General features: G+C 43.0%; 1 protein-coding gene across 4 annotated transcripts in view; it reads left to right on the forward strand.

The window, feature by feature from the left end:
- The first annotated feature begins 343 nt into the window (after positions 1-343).
- Positions 344-8331, forward strand: part of LOC121874580 — a 23350-nt gene continuing 15362 nt past the window's right edge. For 3 of the 4 annotated variants that reach the window (XR_006090464.1, XR_006090465.1, XM_042378781.1), the window contains exons 1-2: positions 344-546; positions 6753-8331. The exon at positions 6753-8331 is cut by the window's right edge and continues 540 nt beyond it. The gene's annotated coding sequence lies outside the window, so the exon portion shown is untranslated. The remainder of the gene's footprint in view (positions 547-6752) is intronic. The other variant, XM_042378782.1, reaches the window with a different exon arrangement.

The following is an 8331-nucleotide window of genomic DNA, read 5'->3' on the forward strand; positions in this document are numbered from 1 at the left end:
AGTATTGGAGTACAGTGTAGTATTGAAGTACACTGTAGTGTTAAAGTACACTGTAGTGTTAAAGTACACTGTAGTGTTCGAGTACACTGTAGTGTTCGAGTACAGTGGAGTGTTCGAGTACAGTGGAGTGTTAGAGTACAGTGGAGTGTTAGAGTACACTGTAGTGTTAGAGTACAAATCAATTTAACCGTGTGGGGAGGAGAGAGAGGCGTGTAGTTTGTGGCGGTAGAGTGAGGGTGGCGTCTGTGTATACGTGTGTGTGTATGTGTGTGTGCGCGTGTGTGGGGTCTCTTCCCGGCGGCTGAAACCTGCTGCTGCAGTAGCGGGTCTGCCTGCCGCAGTGTGCACTGTGGCGCTAGTTGGAACGCACCAGCCAGCTTGCTTCCCTCCCCGTCCACACCACCACCATCTTCACCATCACTACAACAATTACCAACACCATCATCTTCACCTTCACCGCCACCATCAACACCACCACACCTTACCGCCACCACCACTACCTCAGTCACTGTTAGTACCGAGGTCCTCCCTACCAGCGCTGTCGGGGTAGGCTAAAAGCGACTAAAGACTTGCACGGCTCGCAGCAACCATCACCCTCTCCCCCACCACCCTAACAGCACAACCAACCTCAGTAGTTGGCCGCCGCCCCCCCACCCCATTAGAGCCACGCCTCACCAACGGCGGCAGCAACAGTCACCAAGACACTGCAAGCAGGTCGAGATTTGTTCCCTCTCTGAGCTGGTGCTGCTGCTCCTGGCTTCGTCCCTATTGATTTTTGCATGATGGCCCCAGGCTAGAGATTAGCACGCTTGTTCCTGCTCGGAGTCATTGCTGGCATGATTCTAACGTGTTCTGATTATTCTCTTGTCCTAATAATTTTCCTAGTGTGACCTGTTTACTAGTAATGACAAACTCCTAATTCAGAGGATCCTATTGTATGTATGTTATGTATGTATGTATTTATGTAAGTATGTATATATGTATGTATATGGCGATCTGTGGTGTAATGGTTAGCATGCTCGCCTCGCAAGCGAGCGGACCAGGGTGAACCTATGGGCAAGTTTCTTTACTCCATTTGCCTCTGTCTATCCAGCAGTAATTGGGGACCTGGATGTTAATCGATTTGCTGGTAATGGTTAGCCAGTGCAGTTGGTGAGTTGTCCGGTTTTCTCGGACTATTCCTTAACACTGGGTCATACTACTCGTTAACTTAGGGTGTGGTTGTTGTGTTGGCGACAGCTTCTATACCTTAAACAAATTCACGCCGAGGTGGCCTTGGGCCGGCCATCCTCGTTACTCGAGGGGCAACCATTATTATATACAGTATGTATGTTTTTATATCCACTAAAAACCTTATTTAGTTTATAATTTGAATATTTAAAGTCTCAAGGGTTTAAGTCATCGGACTCAAGGTTTTGTTCAATATATATATGATGTTTTATTTAATGGAAGACAACGTGTGCGTGTGTGTGTGTCGTGAGTTGTAAACCTGTCATGTAATACCTGCAGTGTTAATAAATAATGTCAGGTGTGAATTTCAAGTCATATATTATAAATTTAGCGTGTAAATGTAACACGTTATATGTGTATATTTATGTATACATGTGAACTGGATATACATGACTGATATGTGAGAGTGATATGAAGAACTCACATGTATGTCATCTGTAAATTGATGAGTTATACAGCTAGTCAACATGGGTAAGGTTATTCTAATGAGCATGTAAGGTTACTCTACAGGTATATAGAACTGAGGATTACACACGTGACGTTTTATACAGATGTTTGCAGGTGTTGTGGATTCAGAAATTGACTGGGGATATATTCTACTGTATGAAAAAGATAAGGAAAATTTTAGTGTGTAAATATGACCAAGTCTGTGAAAGTGATTGAAGATGAATATAATGGAATTAATGGTGATTGATTATGGAGAGAGTGATATTGATTATAATTGATGTTTTGATGGTGAAAATGTTGAGGAGGATATTGGTGTCTTTTTATAGTGTAGATGGTGATGTCAACAGTGAGTGATGGTGAAAAGAGCGATTATTAATGATGAATAATGGTAAGGATGGTGATTATGAAAATGACTGATAGTGATCTTCAGTTATGGTGTCCGTAACTGAAACTGATAGTGTCATTGTACTTAAAGGTGTCACGTATCTCAGAAGACCATTGTTTATTGTACGTGATATTGTCCGTGTCAGTGATCGTCCGTTGGAGGGAAATAAAATACAAATTACTAACAGGTGATATTTCAGTCATTTATAAACTGTATGTAACTGTAACTGTGAGAAATAACTGTTCTAGACTGACAATAATATGTGATAGTGAGTGACGATGATAGTTGATGGTGTTCACTTTTCTCTTATCATCATCATTGTCATCATCACTGTTATTTGCGATTCTTTCCGTCCACTTCATCAATCACTAGTGTTAATATTATCACCATCCTTTCCTTCACCATCACTACCATCCCTCCATCCCCACCACCACCATCTCCCCCATCCCCCCCATCTCTCCCCATCTCTCATCACCACCATCTATCTTCTCATCTCTCCACCATCACCAATACCACCACCACCATCTCCCCCATCCCCCCACCTCTCCCCATCTCTCATCACCGCCATCTCCTCATCTCTCCCCCATCACCATCACCAATACCACCATCACCATCGACGTGAGCCCCATTACTCACCCAATACCAATTTCCTGACAGAAAAATTATCTCCCCATAACTCACTCGGACCATGACAGTGCTATACCGACCTCCAAAGGACCTTAATAAGTCGATCCTCTTCTTTCATCTCCTGAGGATTCTCGACCTTGTATCCTGTAGAAACCCTTCATTCATCCTACTGTAATTATAGGATGCTAGGCTGTCGTCCTACGGGTTTAAAAGGAATCCTTCTTGTCTAATCCTTGAAGGAGATCGACCCGAGGGGTTACTGGAGGAGTTTCATCACGTCTGGTACTGTGGTTCTGGCAGACGGTGACTCAGGCCAGCTGTGTGTGTGTGTGTCTGCGGTTTACCAGTGTAAGACGATCTGTCCGTCTCTATATCGTCATTAGCAAGATAATTAATATGAAGATTAATTGTCATTACTCCTCTCTCTCTCTCTTTCTCTTCATGCATTTTGACTCGCTTGTTCTCCATTAAAGTTAAAAGTCACTCTTACTCGGACATTCACCTGATGACAGATGATAGGTGTAAACAAACTTACCTGGGCTAATTAACATCAATTGTACTTATAATAAAATGGCTCCGCTGAGAATAATAAAACAAAAACACAATTAACATTCACACACAGTTGCAACATGAAACTTTGCAAAAACACTGAGTATTTAACTGGTTGCAATACGAGGAGGGAGTTTCTTCTTGCATAGTGTAGTGACAATACAGGTTAGTGTTGTTGTGTTTGATTCGACAGGTCAAATGAGCTTCCCATCTCAATCGATTTTGTTTAATATTGACAGACTTTCACTTTCTATTATAAAGTATTTATTTCGACAAGTAAATTTACCAACGTCTATAAACCACACACCTACAATCCACAAAACGTTTACCTTAGAGAATATCTACAAATATCTACAAAACACTTCCGGCCTTTCTTAAAATACTTACAGATTCTTACTTCAACTTACCCTTCATTTTACAGCACAGATAATTTTGTTTTTTTACTTAACGCTGAAGATAAGTTTGTGATGCTCTCTGTAGGCAGGAAAGCGTACGTCCCTGTGTGTGTTCTTGTAACCCGTGTATGCATCACCTCAGCGACCGGCCGTGCGTCGTGGAAAAAGGTTGTCAACGCGGTAATCTGACGAAATGATAATGGATTTTAACTAAATTTTGTCTGTAAGATCTCAGAAAAGTTCAATAATCAGTAATTTGAGTAATAATTCAACTATACGTCTTTCTAACTTCTTCTCCTCCGCGGTTATCGGTCCTATGATTCCTTTCTTGTATAGTCTAATCTCTCTCTCACATTCTTATCCATCTTGTTGTTTTCCTCTGTTTTTCCTTTGTCCTCTTTTGGCATTTCCATACCTCCTCTTCACTGCATTGTCTTCTTCCTTCCGCATGGTTAGATGAAGGAGGAGAAGACTGTCCGAATTATGGCTTGGCGTGGTGGATGACCTGACCACCTTTTTCTGCCAAACATTATTGTCATCTGTCAGATCTTTAGTGAAATAGACGATAGATTAAGGCTTTAGTACTGTGGTGCTGTGTGTCTTCTTCAGTGGTGATAAGATTAACTATGGTCAATTAAATGGCTTGCCTGACCCCCCCCTTCTCTCTCTCTCTCTCTCTCTCTCTCTCTCTCTCTCTCTCGTGGAAACTAATAGCTCAACATGGACTCCACATGTAAGGAATGTTTGTGAAGCTATTTTGTGAGGTTCTGTATTTATGGAGGGGGGAAGGGGGTGGGGGAATGGAGGGGAGGTGGGGGAGGGGAGGGGGATGGTGGGAAGGGGGACTGTTGTTGGCTACTGATCTTGTATTGATTAGTATTGTGTTGACCTCTGCCTGGTGACCACTGCCTGGTGACCACTACCTGGTGACCTCTGCTAGGCGATCTTTGCCTCTTGACCTCTTCCACGTGACAGTACTGGTGGATTCTTGTTGATTCTATATCTATATGTCTCTTTGTTAGTCTGTTAATTTGTGTGTGTTTGGTCTGTCTCTCTGGTCTGTGTTTGTCTGCTTGTATTCTGTACACACACACACACACACACACGTCTCTCTCTTCTCTCCACGAAATAAGAGAACTACGAGACCCTCACCCTCAGCACCCGTCTGACTACCCATGTTTAATATGCTGGTCAGGAAGACGATCGCCCTTTCTTTGATGGAGTCTACGAGTTCTCAATGACTTTACGAGGGAAGCTTATGATGTCAGGCCAGGGATTTATAGTTGGCATGACACTGTTTTTTGGAGCCTGTGTGTGTTTGTGTGTGTGGGTAGGTGGATGGGGTGGCTCTACAACCAGTTTGAATCACCTGAAGATTAGACAACTCCAGCTTATTTCACTTGATTATTAAATATCCAAATGCTACATAACATAACCCAACAAAACACAACCTAACCTAATATAACGTAATCTAAACATAACTCTAACCTAACGCTAGCCTAAATTAACCCAGCCCAATCTAACCTAACTTAACTTAGAGCTAACCCGATCTAGCTCCTCAGATAAAATTAGTCTGTTTGGTCATCAGGTGGAATAAAATAATGTATCTAATCATCAAGTGACCTCTCTACTAAATCCAGGTTCATCATCTCTCTCTCTCTCTCTCTCTCTCTCTCTCTCTCTCTCTCTCTTTCTCTCTCTCTCAGTAAAGGAAGGTAGAGCGAGGTGGCAAGTGGCGTTAGAGTATACAATCACGTCTCTATAGTCTCACTATATCATGTTACCGATTATTTACTCTGGCGGGATAGCTGTGAGTGGCCCAGTCAGTATCGCCTTTGATACATAAGTGGATAAGTAAGTTTACCCAGAACGTTATACTCAAGGACGGAAAGTGGTATGGTGTGTGTGTGTGTGTGTGTGTGTGTCAGGAATGATCTAACACAAAGAAGATACACAATGCAATAACAATCCCCTATGAATATAAAATAAATGAATAATTAGATGGATATAAATAACTACTGTAACACGAATACAAAATAGTACATAAATTGACGTAAGTTAAAGGGATTTATGTATCGTGGATCGAAAATATAAATAGGTGATTGCTTTCCTCTCTCTCTCTCTCTCTCTCTCTCTCTCTGTATAATAGAATATGGTGGTGTACAAGGCAAGGCTCTTATGCTCTTCCATTACTCCTGTCTTATGATAGAGGCTCTGGAGGGATGGAAGGGGGGAGGGAAGGGAAGGAGGGGGAGGGAGGTAGGGAATGGGAGGGTGGAAGGGAGGAAAGGAAGGGATGAAGGGAGGGAAGGTGAGTGAGTGTCTATCGTGATCATAACATATTTCGTTGTTTGTTTGTTTGTTTGTTTGTTTACTCTTATACTGTACAAATTCCCTCCGTACCCCCTCACCCCCTTAGCCCCACCCCCACCCCCCTACACATAAACTATTTATATAAAGAACTAATGAATAAAAGTTTTATTCACAAACAATGAGACCAATGAACAAACACCACGCTACCTTCTGCCTGTATAGACTTTTCATGTTCATTAGATCAGTGTTTAGCTGTTCATTTTCTTATTATTACTGAAAAGTTGGAATGTTTTCAAGTATGAGAAAATCTATGTGTGTGTGGGGTGGGTGTGTGTAGGTGGATGGGGGTGTGTGTGTATGTGAGCACGCTCGCCTCGTAAGCGAGCGGACCCGGATTCGATCCCCAGGCAGGGTGAAACTTTGGGCAAGTTTCAATAATCCTTTGCCTCTGTCTACCCAGCACTAATTGGGGACCTGGATGTTAATCGATTTACGGATCGTGTTTCGGGGTAATGGTTAGCCAGTGCAGTTGGCGAGCTTTCCGGTCTTCTTAGACTATTCCTTGACACTGGGTCATGCAACTCGTTAACCCAGGGTGTGGTTGTTGTGTTGGCGACAGCTTCTACAACTTCAACAAATTCACGCCTAGGTGGCCCTTGAGCCGGCCATCCTCGTTACACGAGGGGCAACCCTTGTATGCGTGTGTATGTCCTTGCATTCATTTATACATTAACATGCAAGCAAGTATTTACGTCTAATTCATATACGATTACCCAACTAACCTCTGCCTTTTTCCCTCCCAACAGTCAGGTATGTGGAAGTGTGAGTCGCAGGCCACACGCACACACACACACACACACACACAGACGCACGCACACATACTCATACACTCACACGCACACACACACACACCCACACAGAGGACCAGCCGCCGCATGAAGACCTCCGCAGTCGCATCGACCCGCCCTTGAGGGACCGAATTACGTAGGTCAAAACGAGAAACTGGGGCAGTCCTCCTCCCCCTCCTGTTCCTCTTACTGGCTCCTCGTCCTTCTACTGTCGCAGCCTGGGACACTGTTCATGACCTGGCCTACAGCATCCTGTCAGTCTGACTGTTCGTGTAGAGACATGGAAGCACTTTAGTAAATCTCAGTTATTGTTTACAACTCTCCATGGTAGGCTGGGGCGTGGCAAACTATTGCAGTGATGTGAACAGTTGTGCAGGATACAGTCGCCATAGTTACATTGAGCATTAAGTGTGAAGTAGAAGAGTGTAAACGTGAAAAAGACATTTAACTGCTGAATAAATTTGTTCAGTTAGACCAATTAATCGTTTCTTTCGGTTATAAATTGTACAACTTTGTGTCAATATAAAAAGTTCTGCCAAGAATGATAAATTGGTGATCATATGTTGCCAGTCACACGGTCCTTTTAAATACATAATGACTCGTGTGTATATCTGATGACAACAACGCATACCACTCGACTACCAGTACATGTATTGTGAACCATCAACTAATGTCAGTGTGAACCATCAACCAACATCAGTGTGAACCATCAACCAACATCAGTGTGAACCCTCAACCAACATCAGTGTGAACCATCAACCAACATCAGTGTGAACCCTCAACCAACGTCAGGGTGAACCATCAACCAACATCAGTGTGAACCATCAACCAACGTCAGGGTGAACCATCAACCTGCGTGGTGAGCGAGCGAGGCAGAGAGAGAACCCACCGTCTATGTCGGTAGTGTCGGGCTGGGGGCGGTGTGAGTGAGGAAAGGAGAGTCGAGGTGGAAGGTGGTGGTGCTGTGTGTGAGAGAGAGAGGGAGGGAGCGACTCAGCTCTTGCAAAGGGGAAGGTGCACACACACACACCGTCTACCAGAGCAACACTACAGTCTCTCATACTCACAGGACCCAACTCATCACGCTGTGTCTTTACGGAGTGATGTGTGGTGGTGGCTTCCAATCAGCTGTGAAAAGTATAATTATTGAAAAAGGGAACAGAAATAACACGTAGCTGAGAATATACAATGAGAAGACACTATTAATGGAATAATTATTGTGTTACGTGATAGAAAAAAAAGATAACGAGATATATTAATATTTATATCAGTGATGGAATATAACGATTTAAAAAAGTAATCGTCTAATGTTGCGTGTTAGTGAAACAATAGCCGTATTGTGACGTCATTACAAAGTCTATCAACCACCGTGAGAAGATGTACCCGTTGGATAATGGATAAAGTCAGCTATTAAACTTTGACAACAGGTATAAGATGTTCGTCAGAAACTTGTTTACATCCTGCAACCTGAAAGATGAATAGCATACGAGTGTCATAATCCTGAACACCAAGATTAAACACAACAACATTCTGAGTG

Source organism: Homarus americanus, unplaced genomic scaffold, assembly GCF_018991925.1.
Source record: "Homarus americanus isolate GMGI-L3 unplaced genomic scaffold, GMGI_Hamer_2.0 scaffold34360, whole genome shotgun sequence".
NCBI classification, from domain to species: Eukaryota; Metazoa; Arthropoda; class Malacostraca; order Decapoda; family Nephropidae; genus Homarus; species Homarus americanus.